A 21,001-nucleotide genomic window follows, 5' to 3' on the forward strand; every position below is an offset into this window, starting at 1 on the left:
GTAGTACGAATTAGTCTAATCACTTGTTCCAGTGTTGAATTCATGTTGGGTTTTGACATATGTTGAAACTGAGGAAGAAAATAGATTTTTATCAATATCCTGGGAAGTAGTTTGACACTTGCCTGATTCTATAGACGAATAAATTATTTAAGATTAGTTGTCTCTGAAAAATGAAAAGTTACTCTGAACATTTCATTAGATGGTACATGTGAAAGTAATTAAATTTACTTTAAAGCCATTCAATGAATGATTTAAAAGAAAACTTCCAACATCTTCCAATCTAAGTGTTATGCAGAGAGGTCGATAAATCAATGGTCATTGTGCAAAGATTTTTCTGTCAAGCATCTCTTAAATAAGAGACTTCTATTTATTTTTTTAATGAGTCCAGGGAAATGTGCTCAATATCCAACACCCAGGTAAAGTTCCTAACCCACCATTGCTTTCTGAAAAGGAAAAATGTTTATCTCTAAGATTTAACTGTGGAGAAAATGTGGTCAGACACATAACTATTGCAAGCTATTTTTTTTTTTCAAACTTCCCCATCAGATCTCATTGTGATTGGAAGGTGGTTTTAACTTCTCAACAGTCTGATCACTGCTAAACCAATTGGATTGTCTGTCAGATCCTGAAAGCTGTCACCTAACAGCACAGAGCCATCATCACTCAAGGATTTCAACTTTTCAAGTCTCATCAAGGTACCTGAACAGATCCTAAAAGGGGAAGAAAGCCTATGAGTGCACATTTTAAGAGTCAAGTAAATTCTTTAAATGCTATGTCAGAATAGAGATGTTTTAAATTATGGGACTTAGGAACCAAGACTATTTGGACCCAACTAAAGTTTCAATGTCAAAGAAATTTATGCTTTTTAATTCAAATTACACCACCCATCCAGTTGCCTATCTAACTGAAATCCTGGCTTTAATTTCAGGCTGAGATTGACTGTCCTGGTGTATCATCACTTAGTAAAGCGTTTCATGGTCTGACCTCCCCATTAACAAATGCTTGACTTGGGAAAGATGTGCAGTGAAACAGCTAAGAATGTGTGTTCTGTGATAGGTTCAAATCCTCTGTACCATTACACCCCATGGGACCTTGGGCAATTTATTCAACCCTCTTAAGTTTCTTTTTTAAGTCTCTGACCATGGGTTTGTGAAATAGCAATTTTAGAAATCCACTTTATAAGGTGGTTTTGAGGATTATGAGATTAAATACACAATATAAATGCTAATTTTTATCATTAAATTGCATTGATTTATGAAAGTTTAACTGAATGTTGGAAACCATAATACTCACTGTCTAATCCTGCTTCCATTTACTGTCTATACCACCTTAGGCAAAACACATCATATCTGTAAGTATATTTTCTCATCTCTAAAATGAGAATAATAGTAGCCGTCTTGTCTGTATCTCAAGAGTGTTGTGAGAATCAAATGAAAAATATATATATATGAAAGTGCTCTATAGATAATAAGATAAACTATAAAATTTTTTTAACATGAAACCTAAGAATAAAGTCTTAAAATGTAAATCAAGTAACCAAATGGAAGGGAGAACAGTTCCAGGGGCTTCTCCTCTCCAGACTTTTCTCTCAACCATGCCAAAAGGTGGGTCACTTTAGAAGCTTTTCAAAACATTATCTCAGCGCATGAAGCCAAGGAATCTTGGTTTACTGCTCCTTGTTACAGACAAGAATAAATTTTAACCAAATTATAACCTAAAGAAAAGGCAGACACAGCATATTTATGTCCTAATAGCTAGACACACATCTCCTTGAACCACAAGCTTCAGAGAAGTTGTTCTGACCTGTACTCTTCCTCAGAGACATAAACAAATCATGTTTCTCCTGATCTGATTCTGTACCTTTCCTAGTGACCAAAATCGTTCTTAAGAAGGGAAGTGAGCAGTAATGACAAGAGAAGAGGATGTTAGACATATTTGAAATGTAATGGAATGTGGGGAAAGAAAAACAGTGATTTCATCCTGTTAAAAAAATGAAGTCAGAGTACCTTACAGAGAGCATAGTCCACAAAATGTTGTATCAGTGAGGGAAGGAAAACAAAGAAAATGATCACACTGCCTCAGTGGAGGGCAGAATGGTAGAGTGGTTCAAAGTACTGGTTTTGGAGTCAAATCCATTTGAATTTATATTAAGGTCCACTTCTTACTGGAAGAGATTCAACCTCATCAGTTCTCAATCTCTTGATGTATTCTCTACATCAAGGAAAATACTGCTAAAATATCAGAGTGGCTATGAGGATAAATCAGATACGACATTATGTTTACACTTAACCCAGTGCCAGGAACACATTGGGTGCCCATTATTCTGATGCTATTACAACTAAGATGAGGACGATAATAAGTCAGGAAATGGTTTAGTCCCTGTATTAGTTTCCCAGGCTGCCATAACAAATTGTCACAAACTGTGTGGCCTAAAATAACAGAAATTTATTACTTGACAGTTCTGGAAGTTAGAATTCTGAAATCAATAGGGCCATGATCTTTCTGAAGGCTCTAGGGGGAGAATCTGTTCCTTGCCTTCCTCTTTGCTTCTGGGGTTCCCAGCCATCCCTGCTGCTCCTTGGCTTGTGGACATATCACTCCAATCTCTGCCTGTCATCACAGGGCATTCTCCCTGTGTGTTTTTCTCTGTGTGTCTTCCCTTCATATAAGGACACCAATCACTTTGGGTTGAGAGTCCCTCCTACTCCAGTATGGCGTCATCTTAACTGGATAACATCTGCAAAGACCCTATTGCCAAATAAGGTCACATTCACAGATACCAAGGATTAGGACTTCAACATAGCTTTTCAACCACAACAGTCCCTAAGGAAGAAGATAGAAATGAAGGATGCACACTTAGGCTTTTTCCCCAACCCCATTCCACACTACACCAGAAAATACTGCATTTGCTTCTAGAAAGTTTCTAACCATAAGTACGTTAATCATTCACAACAAAACACAAAACAATTTAGGAAGTGAAAGAGCTGGATAATAAGGAAATCTAGCAAAAGTGAAATAAGTATGTTGGACAAGCAAAATCCACAGGGAAAGAGTGAGAAGTTTGGATCAGTCCAGAAATCAGGAGAGTGAGATATTTTTCAGAAAGGATTAAGAATAACAAAGGGGATGAAATTAAATGAGAAGATGATTTAGGATGAGTACCAGGTGATTTGTCAGGTTAACAACAGCTCTAATGAATGACGGTCAGACAGAGGACGTGGTGAAAGTATGAATTTTTTAGCCATTAAAAATAGAGAGCATGACATAGGAATTAATTATGGCTCAGCAAGCTAAAGACAGTTATCAATTCCTTGCATACATCTTGGATACATACATTTTTCTAGAAAGGGAAATCCAAGTGATGTGTAAATGAGCTGGGTCTTCTACACAACTGATCTGGGTATAGGGGCCCTAATTCCATATTCAGGATGAAGAGGAGAGCTGGAGTGATATAACAAGAAGTAGAGTGAGAATGCTTTACCTCCCTCTCAGTCTATTGTCTTCTAGACCTCACCAGAACACTAGCTCCATATCCTGGCTCCACCACTGACACCTCATTCTAGAAAAAGGAGGTAATATCATATCTAACTTCGCAGGTTCTTCTGAGAGTAGTGAATCATCCCACGTAAAATCCTTAGCACAGTGGCAGGCACATGGTGAGTTCTCCATAAATGACAGCTACCAGCCTAGATTGTGATCTTTATTTTCAAAGCCTATGGTGGTTTTCTTTATTGTGACAAAGTAAGCCAGCTCTCCTCTGCATCGACCAAGCAACACATGTTTGTTGAGTACATGCTGTGTCAACCAAGAGAACTACTATGTGCCCAGCACAAGGCTGGACTGAATAAGAGATTTAAAAACAAGCATCATGAATCTCCTCCACCTCAGAAGAGTTCCTGCCCTGCCCTATACCTGGCTGCAACTCCAGCCATTGGAGGCTAATTTTATTGCTTCGCTTATACTTCAACATAGCCTTAAAGTATGTTTTCTGTTTTCGGCAAATTACCCCATCTCAGTGAACAAAGCTGTACCAGGAACCTTTTGTAATCCATCTCCCGCACAATAAGCTCAGCTAAGTACATCCAAAGGGTCTGAAGTCATTAGGGCAAGGCCAGCTGTCTCCTCCCTGGAATACCTCCAGAGGCTAATGGCTCTGCAGTGGCACTGAATATATTCATATGTATACGGTGTATGAGGAAGGATCAGGAATTCAGTCTGAGGGAGGAAACACTCTCCCTTTATTGGTTCAAAACCTCAAGGGACTTCCCCAGGTGAAATCTGAAACTGGTCTGTGTACAGGAGGGCAAGGAGAGACCAAAGAAAGAGGCAGCCCACTCCAGGTTGGTAGGTGGCAGTTTTAACAAGCAAGAAAACTTACTTACGAGGCTTCTCTCAGGCAGCTACAAGATGAATAGATCTCCCAACCCACCGGCCAGGATCTTAAGAGTTCATATGTCTCTCTCTCTCTGTGTCTCGCTATCTCTCTCAGGATACCCACCTTTAGAACCTAGCCATCTTGTTGTAAGAAAGCCCCAAAGGGTCCATATAGAGAAACCACATGAAATGCCCCACGTAGAGAGAAACTGGAGTCCCAAGTCAACAGCCAGCATCAAAGGCCATACATATAAGTCAAATTTTTCTGATCCACAAAATCTGTGAGTGTAATAAATGGTTGTTTATGCCACTAAATTTTCCTGTAATTTATCATGCAGCCATATTATCAGGAATATGTGCCGCATTATATCTTTACTCTAGGAATTAACTTCCTTTTCCTGGAACATTTTCAATTTCCTAACATCTGAAATCAGACATTACCAACATCAGCCTTTTTCATCAACACCTATTCAAGTTACTAATTACAATTTATATATTACTTCTTCTGGTTTTTTTCATCCCTCAGACTATGGTGTTTCTTACTATAGCTTACTCCTATCTACTCCACTCTTCCTTTATCAGAGGGCTCTTCAAACTTAATGTGAATAATTGTCAGCCTTCATTGGAATCTAAGATCAGTGAGGGTAGAATATCTGTCTTGTCCATCATTTTGCCCTCAAGTGCATAGTAAATTATGCAAACTTGTGTTATGTGCTGAATCAGTATTTTCTGTCTGAATATATAAGTAACATAAAGCAAAAAATGAAAAAATTATTAAACTGAAATAGCTTAATTAACTCGATGATTCCCCCCAATTCAATGGATTTATAAATTGACTTGGAAAAGAAACCTTGAAATTAAAAATATTTATAATTTTTCCAGCCCAAGCCTTCAAGTGAAGATTGTTTCTTAGATTTTGTTAAATTGGGATAATAGGTAGAGTTAAAAATTGTGAAAATAGAAAAAGGGTTCCATTGTTTAACATGAAACTTGCTATATATGCCTGTAATTAGATCTGTGGTTTGGGGAAAATTAAATGCTAGAGAGGGTAGGGAAATTAGGGTAGAGAAATTATACCTACTCTAGGTATAAATGGAAATGTTTCGAGACTGGTGCTAGCAGTTGTTTTTTATTATATGCAATGTAGTTCCTACTTTCATTTTCCTGCAAAGAAAGCTGCCAGGATGTTTGGCCATTTAAGTGGTGGGGGGGAGGGGAGGAAAGAGTTTCTAGAGAGGCCTTAACTGGGTTCAATGGAGTAAACCATCCAGATGGTCTCAACAACACTTTGCTCTCTCGAGCCTCTTCCTTGAAACAACTCCTAGTGCGGGAACAGTGGGTGGAGCCTACATTCCAAGGACGGAGACAGAGTGAGGAGCCTCTGATTGCCCTGGTCCAGCTTTTGGGTCAACCAACAGTCACATCCTCTCAATGACCTCCTCCAACACTTTTGCAGAAAAAAACCTGTCAGGGATCACTAATGCTATCTTTAAATGTAGCCCTCTACGGCCATAGAGGGCAGGAAAAAGAGCACAAGTTTTAGATTTGATTCTTCATTTGACACTATTACTGCTTTGACCTTAGGCAAACTATTAACCCTTTCTTAGCCACAATTTCCTCATAAAAATGGAAATTATAATATACACAGTCACCATCTAAAACATACAGGTACCAGATAAATGGTAGAAGAGGGAATTGTTTTCAAGTAATTCTGACCTCATCATGAAAAGACATTTACTTGGTAGAGAAATTGGTACTGAGAAAATTTCTAAGAGACAAAGCTCATTTTCTAATTCTGCTTTTTGTAAAAAGAGAATAAAGGCAGGAGCGTATCTCTGACTCTTAACATTTCCCAACAAGTAAAATTCCTTTTAAGAACCCATTCAAATAGCATGAATACATGGGCTTTTCTTTTTTTCTCCAGTCCTTGAATAACAATTTGGCTGCGTAAAATAACTGCGATCAGTTTGAATGAAACCAGAAATAGAACAATACGGTTAATCCTTACTCTCTGTATAGAATAATGGAAGTCTGCTAACTTCTGAAATGGTGCAAAGAAAGATTTGTGCATAATGCCTATTAGAGGAAACTAAATGTATTTCAGCAAAGCACACACAAAAAAGGTTACTATCTCTCTAAATTGTTTACATTTTTCTAAGAGATTACAGTGGTTTACCATTTTTTGAAGTTCTACAATTTAAAAGGATAGAGTTTGTTAAACAAATATTGTTTTCTCCTCTTTTATTCCTTCTCTTCACACAGGTCACTTCCCATCCCTAGCAAAATTCATCCTGAGAACCTAGTATATATCTTTCCATATTGTTATCAAAGACCATAAAGTCATATCCACACATATGTATGTACACACATGCATATTTATATGCCCCCAATTACATCATATAATTTCATACAATGATGAAACTCTCCTACCTGGAAATCATGTGTGTCCCCAATGCTATTTTTATCAACCTAATTCATGCACATAGGAAAAAAAGATTATATAGCACTGAATTTAAAAAGGAAAACAATATTTATTATCCCATCCTTCCCTAATCAGCAAGTGTGCTGGCCAAAAGCCAGATCCCCTGTTTTTAACAGTTTTTAACAATGTACTCTCTACTCTCCCCAGCTTCCAAATCCCAAACCTCTCTAAACTGGGGAGGGAAAATTTTTATTTCTTTAAAAAAATGTATTTTCCTGCGTACATTTCAGGGTGTGACTTTCTCCACCCTTCTCCATCAATTATCTTCCTCTATCTTATTCTGTCTAAAAAAAAAAAATGTTCAAATGTCTATTCCCACTGATGTCTGTTCTCCTATTTGTCCTTGTATTTTTTTCACCCACTTACTATCATATTAGTGAGGGCTGGAAAAAGCAAAAGGAGACAAACACATTGACAAATCCACCTTCTTAAACCATAAGGTCACCCATGACTTTTATAAGAGTAATTAATAGCAAAATAAACCAGAAGCAAGGGGAGGCAAAAACCACATGCCCACAATTATTCACTGAATAAATGTTGTGTCCAGGCCCACCATACACAATATCTCTTTTGATCATCATGTGATCAAAGAATATGTGATACAACCTATTATTTATATTTTAAGATGAAGAAACTGAGGCTACTTAGGAACAGTCAGTAAATTTCCCTAGACTAACACAAATGGTAAATGGTGACCAAAATTTATGTTTAGGTCTTTCAGGCCCCAAATTTGATCCATGTCCCACTAAATCGCACAGCCTCTTTTTCCTCAGGTATATCCTGAAGTCATTGTTAAATTTAATCCATAATTTGTCTCACTTTTCAGTGCTTTAAAATGATACCTGAAATTTTTAAGTGTAACCATGAGACGCTGAGTAAGCCACACTGTTAAAAATATAACAAGATAATATAGAATAAAACAACCCCCAGAAACCTATTTTAACAACTTTCCTTATACCTGGAAAGAAAAATAAGGCTGAATGATTTGCAGCAGAAAGTTTGAAACTAGTATTATCAATTTAATCTTTCATTATAACAAGAGAACTCAATTAACCACAACATTTAACTGACCAAGAGTTCTGACAATAAAGATTTAGCCATAATTTTGTAGCTTGTAATTCTTTAGAATATGATTGAACTATCCAGAGGCATTCAAGTGAAAAAAATGACTATAACTGAGATAAAGCAGGAACAAGAATATAATTTAAGTTTAATAAGTCATCTCAGAAGGCTTTTTTATTTTTCCCTCAGCTCCCATGCTAACATGAAAAGTATCAAAATCATCAAAATCACGTGTGATGATTCCTATTGTGACCAGAATTATTATAGAATAATACAATAATGTGATTCGATGCTGATACCTTTCTCTATTTGCCAGTGAATTCTGTAGTCTTTTTAATCTATTCTCCCTTTTGAGTAATACATAAAGCAAAGGCTTTAGACCACCATGATAACATCTGGCTAGAACAATTCCTGACACATAGTAGGCGCTCAATAAATGTTTATGGACGAATGAATGATTCTTACAGCATATACTGGTCAGAGAACTAATGTATTTTTCAAAACTCCATAGATACATAGAACCTCAAGTCAATTATTATTTAATTTTAACAGACTCTTTTACTGGGAATAACAAGATTACAAGCTAAAAAAAGATAATGAGAGAAGAAAAGAATTGAGTGTGATGGATATATTTTAGAACTCATCAAACTGGGAATCTTCACCTTCTACCCTAGGGCAGATCACAGTTCTTACACACTCACGAAAGCTAATCTTAAGGGCAGCAAAGGGGAAACATGATACAAATTTGAACCTGAGCTGAACATCAGTGTTTTATATATTCTACTTTTACAGGTGAGGTTCTCAGAGAACTAGGAATAGTCTAGACCAGGCTGGTACCTCGTGACAAACCTATGATGTAAGTAACAATTATTACTTTCTCCATTTTACAAATAAAGAAGCTGAGCCATGGAGAGGTTAAGCAGCTAGCTGCAGCTCACAGAGCTAATAAGTGGTCTACTATGGATTCCAACCAAGGAAGACAGACCCCACTCCAAGGTTTGTCAACCCACGTGGCTGAAGCACAAGGTGCAACTGAGCCTGGAGGGAGATACTGAGAAAAGCATTTGGGGATCAAATTGAAGTGCCTCATTTGTCAGACAGAAGGACTGTGATTAATTTCACATGAAAGGCTTAGCGAAGGAGAAATTTTTGAACATGGGGTAGATCACAGGACATATTGAGTCACCACCTCTCTGCATCACTGATAAGATGAGCAAGAGTAAGCTCCTTTGGCTGGGTCAAGTACAGCTTGTCCCCCTGAATTTCGGGAACTCTTGCCTTTCCTCTTCTCTTGTCTGGGCTATAGAAGCATAGAAGTTTACAGTGTGACGAAGGCTTAAATATTAATTCAACTTCTCCTTTAAAATGTATAAAGCTGTAAGAGAGACTCTTTGACACCCTAACAACTAGAAAAAGTCAGGTAGTCTACAAAATCATAAATTTTCTTCAGGCCATCAGACAGCTGAGCTTGCAAGGCACCAAGTGAAATACAAAATGTGAGAAGCTCCTCCAAGGAGGAAGGGACGCGTGACTCTTTCACCTTCAGCAGAGCTGGGGAGGAAGAGTTAGCCACCATGAAATCAGGTAAGGAAAAAGCAGCTAAAACATTAATGAATTCTCAAAGGCCAAATGCAGACTGCCAGGAACCAGTTTAGAACAAAAGCTTGAAAGGGCTTGGGGAGGGCCAGGAAAGCTCCCCACCCCCGGGGGCCCAGGTAAAATCTGCTGTTCCTTAGGGACAGATAGAGGTAAAAGTCACTCATCCCCAAGGGAGGAGCGGGTCCTTTCTGCCTCGGCTCTGAGCCTTGAGTAACAAGCAACAGGAGTCTCAGCTAGAGGAGAAGCAGGGCTGACGGAAGCATAAAAGAAGTAAAAGCCTTTTGACTTGGAGGGAGGGGAAGATGCTGGGCTCCAGGATGCCGCACACTGAAGACAGAGATGTATTACCAGTGAGACATGAAGGGGGAACAATCTCCCACCCACCCAAGACCCCCACAGATACAAGGTAAGGTTGGAGGTCAACTGTTATTGAACTGTAACTTAGCCCACCCAAACTTAACCATCCTCCTAACCTGAGTCAACATCATGAAAAAAAGGGGAACATGGAGCCAGTCTTCAGAAGAAATATCAGATTATGAAATATAGATCAGGCCAACTGTTTCTATGATGGATTCGGGGCTGAGCGTTCCTGGTGCAATTTCAGTTCCTGACCTCGTTCCTATGATCCTACTAGTATTCTGATATTTTGACTCCCGCCTCCCCCAAAAAAATGTCTAAATATAATGCAATCTTTTAGGAATTTTAATAGCCTGGTTTTTTTAATTTGTTCTGTTGTGAACAAAACTCACCCTTCTAAATGTTTCTTGTGTAACAGAAAATTTTTACCTAATGAAAATTGTTCCATTTGAGAATTTTTGGAGCATCCCTGGAATAAATCACTCCCATTTTTTTTTTTGGCTACATTGGGTCTTCATTGCTGCGCATGGGCTTTGTCTAGTTGCGGTGAGCGGAGGTTACTCTTTGCTGCGGTGTACGGGCTTCTCATTGCAGCGGCTCTAGGCGCACCGGCATTAGTAGTTGTGGCTCGCAGGCTCTAGAGCGCAGGCTCAGTGCTCCGCGGCATGTGGGATCTTCCCAGGCCAGGGCTCGAACCCGTGTTCCCTGCATTGGCAGGCAGATTCTTAACCACTGCGCCACCAGGGAAGCCCCCCTTACTACAGTATTTAAATTCTCTTCTTCTGGCTGCTGGCTTGCTTTATGACCTTTCCTAAACCTAGAGGGCACTGAGACAGGGTATGAGGAAAGCTGAAGAGCTCCAAATAAGCTTTGCCAAGACCTCCCACGCTCCCTGCCTCAAGCTAACCAATCAGCAACCTCAGTGAGAAGCTACAGCTAATCCAGGTCTTTAGTTTTTTGCCAACTCACCCACAGTGCTCAGAGCCACCACCAAATACCCTTTGCCCAATCCTCACACCCCTGGCATTTTCAAAGAAAGTAGTTGTTTGTAGTGCAAATTTAGCCAATTTTTGCTCCTTAAAGTTTACCAGCGGCAAAGTGTAATTTCTTTCTTTTTTTTTTTTTTTTGCTAAGTGAAGAAATCTAAACTCATTTTTTCGCAACGTATTTTAAAATGTGAATTTTAAAAAGGCTTAGCAAACATTAATAGAGTATCTTCTATGTTTGACTCAGCAACGTATTTTTAAATGTGAAATTTTTAATAGGTTTAACAAATACTTATGTCTCTGAATTTGGATGGTTCGACTTACGATTTTTCGACTTCACGACGGTGTGAAGGTGAGACAGGCTGGGACCCGGGACCTGGGATCCTTGGCTGCAGTGCTTGCAACACTGGACAAACGTCTCCTCCAGCAACAGAATATAAAGAAACTATAAAGGACTAAAAATAACTGCATGCATAGGCAGCTGGGGCAAATTATAAGTAACAAGATAGAAAAAGACCAAAAACCCAGCAGCCGCTTCTGAGGTGCCGGAAGCAAAAGCAAGGTGCACACTGCGCATGCTCCCTGCGCACGCACGGCACCAAGGGGCTGGGCCGACCGCCTTAGCGGCCCCTCCAGCCTGGACCCGCCCACACCCTCACGCCATTTAAAGGACCAGCTCACCGCCTCTTAGGGAGTAAGCAAGGAAACCTGTTACTTGTTTTCGCTCCCTAGTCCTGCAGCACCAGTGCCAATAAAGCCTTGCCTGAATTTCTTGTCTGGCCTCATCAATTTTTATTGATTAAAGAGTCCAAGAACCCAAGTAGGTAATAAAAGCAATACACATTTAGTAGGAACCGTACTTGGAATTTTGAATTTTGATCTTTCCCCAGGCCAGACAGATGTAGCACGATACTCTCTCATGATGCAGGGCAGCAGCAACGAGCCACAGCTCCTAGGCAGCCACGTGATCACGGGAGTAAACAACAGATACACTTGTAACCAACTATTCCGTACCCAGTGATCACGGGAGTAAACAACAGATACACTTACAACCAACTATTCCGTACCCAGACACCCATTCTGTTTTTCCCTTTCAGTAAAATATTCAATAGATTGCGTGAGATATTCAACACTTTATTATAAAATAGGCTCTGTGTTAGATGATTTTGCCCAACTGTAGGCTAATGTCAATGTTCTGAGCACATTTAAGGTGGGCTCGGCTAAGCTCTGATATTCAGTAGGTTGGGTGTATTAAATGCATTTTCGACCTAGGACATTTTCAACTTACCTTGGGTTTATCTGGATGTAACTCCATCTTAAGTCGAGGAAGATGTGTGCTCTAAATGCACCAGACACAGTATAAATATTTGCTCATTTAATCTTCCTAACAACTAAAGGCAGCAGATAAATTATTCCTTACTTTACAGATGAGTAAACAGAGTGTCAGAGAGGCAAAGTAACTTACTCAAGGTCGCACAGCTAGTGAATAGGAGAAGCAGGATTCAAATCCAGGCCACCTGGTCACAGAGACTGTGTATGATTATAGGAAGGAAGGAAATGTAGAGGCTCTGCTGGGAGAAATAACCACGGTTTCAAAGCCTTTGTAGGAAAATCAACAAGACTCATAGTGATATTAACGTATTCAAGCATCAAAGCCAAAGGAGTCCCCATTAATTTCTGAAAAACTCAACTCCAAAGTTCTATGGCTTCCCTTAGACCTCAATTATTTGCAATTATTGGCTGAAGAACACGTATGCAGAAATACTAGTGGGAAATAAGAATGTCTTGATATTTAGACATAATGTGACAAATGAACGTAAGCCTTATATGTATATGCATAATTTATTTCCAGGTTAGATGGAAGATAAACTAGTTATGATTTATAGAAATAGCCAAATAGATAAGCATCTACTTGTAGTAAAAATCGTATTTATTCCTGATCTCCTTACAATCATTTGGCACATCCAAGGTGGCAAATGTTCAGTCTGGAGAAGGAAAGAGTCTCGGTTGTGTGTTTTACTGACCACTCAATGCCAGCATGTCCCCCTGTGCTGGGGGAGGGCATTCAGTGATGACTGGCACCATGACAGCTCTAACAACTGGAGTTTCTCCTCATAGTCTTATCTCCACACATGTTACAAAGATCAAACTAACAAATTATAAATGAGTATTCGACATAAATGTGAATTCATACAATAATAAGTACATATTGGTATCCATAGTCAGAACTCACACACACACACAGTAACTCTCAATGAGCGCAAGAAAGTCAAAATTTTTGAGAAATGTAAAATGAATCATGTTTGTTCCTAGTCCCCCAAATTATGCACAGTTTTCAGTCTAAATCAACAGCTAATTCATTGAATGACCTGCAGCTAATATCTGATTAATGACTCAATTACAAGGAAGCACTTAAAAAATATCAAGAGCTGTATAAATGTTAAGGATATTATCTTCAAAAGTCTCTCTAGGCAGAGCAAATAGCTCTTCACTCCCATCTGCCTTTGCATTTCTTTTCGCTCACCATGAACAACTCATTCTCTCCTGTAATCTTATTTTCTTATTTTTGCAACTCAGAACTAATTCCATCCAGAACTAATTCTCCAGGAATGGTATCTCCACACTATAGGGGACTGTTTTGACAGCTTGCCAAGCCATGGATTGTGTTTTGAAAAATTCACAAAACGCATAATTCATTAGAGAAGGCAAGAGATTACCCACAAACGGTATTACCTGCCAACAGGTAAGCAACCACCTTAGCCTTCTTGGAGAGAACCATATGAGATACCACACAAAATGGAAAAGATAGAATCATAAGCAAAGCAAAATTAAATACTCTAAATATAAAATGCAGTATTCTAAATGACAAAAATACGAAGGTTACTATTTAATGTAATTTATTGTCACAAGCTGCCCCAGTATATGCCCGCCCTCGACCCATCTTTGACCCAAACACAGAAAGGCATCTCCTCAAATTTCATCAAAAGTATCCACTTATACTCCCCTAAAAAGAAGAGTGAGAAATGTCCATTTCACTGAAGATTATTGTTGGGAGTCCAAGGGCCAAAGCTGAGAAGAGAGAGTTGATGGAGCACAGATGAAAACCAACTTAGAAATTCATGAAACACATTTTTCTTTCCCCAAAAGCTCCTGCAACTGGGCTGCCCCTGGAGCTCCCAGCTCTGGCTCTCCCCCCCTGCCCCCCACCTGTTTTGCACACAAATTTCCTTTCTCATCTTATATCATGTGGTTAAGGGACTATCTTTTCCTTCTTGGGCCTATCCTTGCGGTCTCACTCTCTATCCCAAACAATTCACTGAAATTCCACACACACACACAACAAGGTGCTTTCCCCAAGAGAAATTATGGCAAATAAACTTTTCTTCACCTTGTTACACTTTTTTTGGTTAAACTGAGACTTTCTTGGGTTTTCGTTGATTTGTTTCAGTGAGGCTGTAAAGAAATTGAACCGCTATAATATTATCTCTAAAACAGGGTTTGTTTCTGCTTTATACATCCCTCACTATTCTCCCTTCTTCCCTTCCCAATGAAATTTTAGAAAATATATAAAAGAAACAACTATGGAATCAAACCTGGGCATCTTGGCTAAAGAGCAAGTGAAGCTGGTAGCCACTTCAACCCCTAGTCCTTGATTTCAGAAGTCTTATTTTGAGGACATGCTTTCCCTATGTGGACTTAAAAGAAGATTGCTATCCTGCTGGTTTCAGAGAATCATTCTGGAAGAGTGCTACTCTGTGAAGCAAGTACCAAATACTATTATCAGATTGTTTTTCTAGCATTTCTGTGGGCAGCACGAATCCCTTTCATTTGACAGTTATCAAACTAGATGGGAAATACCCACGAGTCTTTATTTCCACTAGTGCATCACTCCATTTAGCCTTCACAATGAATCCTCAACTGCTCAAATGTGCTTAAAACCACAACGAGGTATTACACACACACACACACACACACACACACACGCACACACGCACACACGGTGCCTGGGAAGACCTGCCTGAGGCACACAGTCAAGGGCAGCCTTAGGGCTGGTGAGGTTTACAGAGTTTGTCTCTGCTTTCCTCTCCCTACTCGGCTGAGGTCCCTGCACACACCCCTCCCAGCCATACCTCCACAGGAGAGCCTCTCTCTGACTACTCCTAGATTTTCCCATCCACCTAATAGACATAGTGCTATTAAATTCACAGGGTTGTACTAAAGGTTTTAAATGTGGTGATATACTTAAAACACTTAACACAGTCCCTACAAAACAAAGCGGATAGTCAATGAATACCAGGTGTTATTATTGTTGTTGATATCAACTGACTCCATCCAGATCAAATTACAGAGTAAAAGACGCCAAGGGAGAATCGTTCCACCAATTCTCCTCCAAAATCATTTCCCCTGAGAAAGAGCAATGACCTGTCTACCCCAACCTAACTCCCTCCCTCCATGTCCTCCCAGAAATGATAATTAAGGTCCTATCAGTCTTAAAGAATTACAGATAAATAACATCTGAGCATTACAGCACTGCCTTTACTTCTCCCACCCCTACCCAGTTGTAAACCAATGGTTACCACACCAAGCCAGAAAGAAGCTCTTTCAAGACAAAATTCTTGTGGAGACCAGCTAACCTAGTTTGGCACACTCAGAACCTTGTAGGCCCCCATGAGACTCAGGTGTCTGTATTTGTAACAAAACCTAGAGGGGTTTCTTTAACTCTCAGATGTTCTCAGAGTTGACTTGAGAATAACTGAGTCCACATCTTTGATATTTATATTTTACTATTCATAGTTATAAAACATGAATTTTATAAGGCATGGAAAATTGATACTAGTTAATAATTTCTCCTTATTATGAAATTGAAGATAATTTTTAAAAAAAATTTTTAAATCTGCCTTAGGCTAAATTCTTATCTAGGTCTCAGATGGTTCTTGTCACATGCATCCATGTTGAGAATTTGCTTCTTAACCCCAGGCCTTTATTACTAAGTCCACATTTTCATATAAGCCTTGACTCAGAGTACTGAGTTTATGAATTGATTTCCACATATGAATATAATGAACTGCTGCAGAGAGTTGGGTATAAATATGAGGGCATCTCTTCTATTAATAGCTCATACCAAAGGTGACCCAAGCCTCTTCTCATCAGCAAAGCTGGTATCTTCTTGGGGTTTTCCCCTCCTGTAGAGTAGACTAAGAACTCTGGGCAGTCTAGAGGGAAGAGGTCAGTCCAACTTCTGCACACCTATGTGGGGAGTCAGAAAATCAATGGGCTACTGCCATTGCTTCTCCCTGACACAAAGAGCCTCGGTCCCCTTCTGACTCAGAAATCCATGAGGGTCATGTGGATCTTTCAGGGAAGATAATCGACTGCTTTTTATCTTCAGCAGAGGGCAATTCCGCTGACATGTTCTTTCAACAAATATTCATTGAATGCCTCTGGGTCAGGGGAAAACAATGGTGAAAAGGATAGCATCATCCTTACCTTCCTTGCATTGACACATGACAAGCAGAGCATACCCACGCGACGCTGACATCCGGGCCTCAGTCACCAAAAAGCAGCAGGGCCAACACTTCCAGAAAAAAGTCATCTTTGACTTCATGTCCTCTCTCTTAATGTACCCCTGGCACTTCTCCTAGATTGATTTTTATTCTATTCTATTCTATTCTATTCTATTGTAGTAAGAACACATGGCATGTGCCCTCTTAAATTTTCAAGTGTACAATACATACTGTTGACTATAGACACAGTACTGTACAGCAGATTTCTAGATTGCCAGCCCCTGGCAACCACCACTCACTCTTTGATTCTATGAATTTGACTATTTTACATACATCATGTAAGTGGAATCATGTAGTATACACCACCCTGAACACACCCAATCTCATCTAATTGATTTTTTAAATTTGCTTAATCTGGTTTTTTTTTTTATTTCTAGTTTTTCTTTTAATCACAACTATTAAAAAACAGGACACAACTGCCTCACCCAAGCTTACAAGGCATTCACTGTCATTTGAAAAGAAATATTGTCCACTGCAGAGAAACATTTGGAAGCATTCACGCCCAGCAAGTACCCACTGGGCTCATCTTATGAAGGTTTTCAGTTTTATCCACGTGACCTTATCCCTTCGAGCCTGTTCGAACTCAGACTCCAGCAAGAACATGGGAAGATCAATAGCATCTTGGTTGGGTGTGGGAAACGGACTGAGGTACAGAGGTAGCAGGGACTACGATGCTGTGGCCCAATTAGAACATAATTTCATGCCCACGTGGCTTTATATTCGGAATCTAATTTCATCCAAAGAGCCAGCTGGCCCTGCTAAACAGCACAACGGTGTGAAGGGTAATTACAGTGAAAGGCAGCAGCTCCCCATGGGCTCTGGAAGCCAGGATGGTTTTTAACAATTCATCTCACACCCATTGTCCTGGGAAAAACAGAGGAGCAGGGGCCGTGGGCGTGGCGCCGAGCCTGCCGTCCTTAGCGCTCACGAGTAGCTTTGCACACCGTCTGCCTGCACCGTTTGGGGAGCCAGCTGGGGAAGGGACCCTGAGGCTTTCCCTTGGCTGCTCTGGCCTTGCACTCCCGCCAGGTTCATCTCCGTGAGAGGCAAAGAGCAAAGAGCCTCACCGGCATCTGTTTCACCAGCTCAGCATGGCCGCGGGACTGGAGATAAATATATTGGCAAACAGTATAACAACTGCTGTTTCCACGTAGGGACACAGTAGTGCTTGAGCAACATGAATAAATTACTGGGACTTCGAAAATCAAGAGTCGTAACTGCAAAGAGGCTGGTCGTGTGAGGATGGGTGGCGGCAGGGAATGAGGTGAACTCAAGAGCTCATCTGTTACAGTATTGAATAAGGTTCTTTTCCTCCTGGGAAGTTTGAAGAGGTGGAGCCACAGGAAGGCCAAGGTCTTTGCTCTCTGCCCACAGCCAGACATGATATGCTGCCAGTAGGCCCAGGCTGAGGCAGAGGGAGGGGATGAAAGAGCTCCATCTACAAATCCCAAAATAGTCCTTTACGTGCATTTAACATGCTTAGGCAACTTCCTTTCTTCTGAACATTTGCTCTCCGTTTCAAGTCAGCTCCCATGATCCCTGCCGAAACTTGCAAGCTCTCTTTGAAAGGCAGAGTTCACACAGAGAGAAGGAAGCGTCCACATGGACAGATCAAAAGGGTTTTCACCTCTGACTGAAGCCAATGAAATTGATGGACGGAGTTTGGGACTCCCCCCGGGCATAACTAAAAGTAGGCAGAGTAATAGACAATCAACGATGGTTGATAATAGTTACCGTTATAGAAGCCTGGGTTTCTCTCCTCTAGTGCCCGCACACCTCCCACCCCACCACAAGCCTTTCCAAGAGAGAAAGGTGTATTTTTTCACGGCTTCTGAGTGCAAGACATGCAGGACAAGAAACAACAAAATAAGAAAAATGGATAAAGAGGCCATGACAGCTTGTGGAGAAAGAAACTTCTCATTTTCTTAAGAGAAATATTCTTTTTTTTTTTTTTTGATCTTTTCCTGTGTGGTCTATTGTTTTCCATTTTGTATTATATCTGATTTCTTTCTGAACATTTGGAAGAGTTTTTTCCTAGTGATAACATTCATATTTATAATGTTATGTAATACATTTAGTCCTCTGTATTTTGAAGAATAGAAGTTTTTTAGAATTATCATAGGTTGTAAATCATTCTTTTGTGGGTTGTGTTGTGGGATCCTTTTTTAATAAATTCTCGCCTACTCAGATTCACAGGGGCATATTTTTTGCAGTACCGATTAATTCCGCACTTTGACCAAAGAGAAATTAGCACATGTATTTTTGCTTTCTCTTTGCCTCCCTCTAGCTGATATTATCTTTTTAGCATTTGCCTTTGTAATGGTTAATTTAATTGTACCTTTATCCAGTGAATTACCAAGGATGAATCTGTAGGAGCAGTTCCTGCCAGGTGCTAGCAAGAAGAACATGCATGGTTCTTTAGAAAATTTTAAAACAATAATGAAACCAACTACAAGTCAGTCTGATCATCATTACCACACTGCTCCAATAATCCAATATCAGTGATAAAATATTCTTTATTATAAGGAGAGAACACCCCACTGCCACCTACCCCCTTTGTATGCCTCTATCAGTTGTTTTATCAGCTTTACTTAATCTTTTAACATTTCACTGTAAAAGATAAGAAAACCAGCCAAATAATAATAAACTTTCTCCTCTCTCATTATCTCTTTCCAGTATTTGTCAGGGTTTATAACATTTATGTTGAGTTCTATAGCCATATTCCCCATATTTGTTTTTGTGCAATTATACAGACTCAGTATATACCACCATTTTTCTATATTTTACCACTTATCTCCTCATTGGCTGAGGCTTATCCTTAAGTAGTTTTTGAAATAATACATGGAATCAAAATTCCCTACATTCTAACATGTTCATGAATGTCTGTTGTCTTAATACAGGAAAAATATTTTAGCTGGGTATGAAATTCTTAAGTGCTGCCCACTCTTTTCTGTGAAGAAGTCTGAACCTGGACTGTTTTTGTTTTACTGAAATTTTTCTTTTACTTGAAGTTTGTATTTATCATTCTATGTCAAATGTTTCTAGGAAATAGCATGCCCTTTCAAATTGTAGATGCTCCTTTTATCCATAAAATATTCTAAATATTTTTCTGGATAATTACCTCCATTTTTCCTCCTTAGGACACCAATTACACACATCACCTTTATCTATTATTTTTTCTCTAACCTTTTAAACTCTTTGCTTCCATTTCAGTGTGCCAATTTTTATCAGGCCCCTTATTGTATTTTCATCAATGTCTAGACTCTGTTTGTCTGCTAATAGTTTTGCCTTTAGTTCTAGAGTAGTTTTGTTTATATTCTATTTCTTTTGTGCTTTGACTCCTGAACTCTGCCAGCTCACAGTGATCTCCTCATACTCTCTAACTACCTCTCCCTGACCTCATATTTCTGCTTTGTCTGCTTTCTATATTAGAGCAATTGCCTCCTTAATTTTTTTAATGAATGTGAAATATCTGGTTACAATTTCCACCTGCAATGTATTTCTAGTAAGAATTCATTATCCGAAATTTGTTTCTCATTTCCATTCGTCCTTTTTTCTAGTAATAACTCTCTATATATAGATATAGATATAGATTTCTTTTTTTAATTTTTCATTATTTGAATGTAGTAAAGTTTCATGAACCAATTATATGAATGAGGTCATATAATTGTGGGGTAGGAGCCAGGATATGGCTCCTAATATACCATAGTAGTATCCATGATTTCTTTGGGAGTTCACTTTTCCCTAGCTGTAGATACTGTCAGTTGTAGGAATTTTTATAATATAAAGACCCCTGAAGGCCCACCCATCACCACAAGAGTGGACTGCTTCTTGCAAATTGTATTACTTGTGTAATTCCTCATTTGGCCTTGCTTTTCATTTCTGAGAAAAAAACCAAGCAGAGGGAAAACATCTATGCCAGTCAGTGAACCTTGTTCCCAATTTCCTGGCAAGGGTCATAGTTTTGCACCTCTAAGGCCCCTACCTTAGAAAAGCACACTGATTTCTGGGATCTCTCTAGAGGGATGTCTTCTAATTCTTTCCATCCCTCTGTTTGATCACCACCATCGTTATACTTCTTCACCTACTTTGTTGTCCCAAATTTATGCTGTCTCTTCTGAAGACAGATAATATGTTTTCATTTCTCATTCTTTTCTTGTTGCTTTTGGATAAGCCAAAAAGAAAGGAGCGAAATGACAACTTTAAGTGGAAGTCACCGGATCTTCTTACAAGAGAACCAATTCTATAACTAAAAATGGCATTTAGAGAGCAATCAAAAGAAAGGAAGAGAAGAAGGAAATTCAACTTCCAAGTAGAAAAATCTGTTCTTCACCAAGAAAACCACAGTAGTCACTACACACTCTTGGGTACTGGTTTGCTTTTCATGCTGGTTACTATTTCTATCAGGGGAAACCATGACATATCATCTTGTTTGACAAAACTTGTTAAAAAGAGGTCATGTTACTTCAGTCCCAGATACTTGTCATTGCAACAGAAACTGCTGATCCAATAGCAATTGCTATTGGGGAATTATTGATTAATAGGTATAAACTTTCAGTCATGAAAAATGAATAAAT

General features: G+C 39.3%; 2 long non-coding RNA genes across 2 annotated transcripts in view; both read left to right on the top strand.

Annotated features, from left to right (window-relative positions):
- Positions 1-21,001, top strand: part of LOC309647486 — a 527,314-nt gene that overhangs the window by 489,823 nt on the left and 16,490 nt on the right. The window lies entirely within an intron of this gene.
- LOC309647482 lies at positions 5,588-11,628 on the top strand. The gene is made up of 2 exons (XR_014256069.1): positions 5,588-9,502; positions 11,140-11,628. It is a non-coding gene; the product is annotated as an uncharacterized lncRNA (long non-coding RNA).

This window comes from Balaenoptera physalus, assembly GCF_965194825.1.
Source record: "Balaenoptera physalus genome assembly, chromosome: 18".
NCBI classification, from domain to species: Eukaryota; Metazoa; Chordata; class Mammalia; order Artiodactyla; family Balaenopteridae; genus Balaenoptera; species Balaenoptera physalus.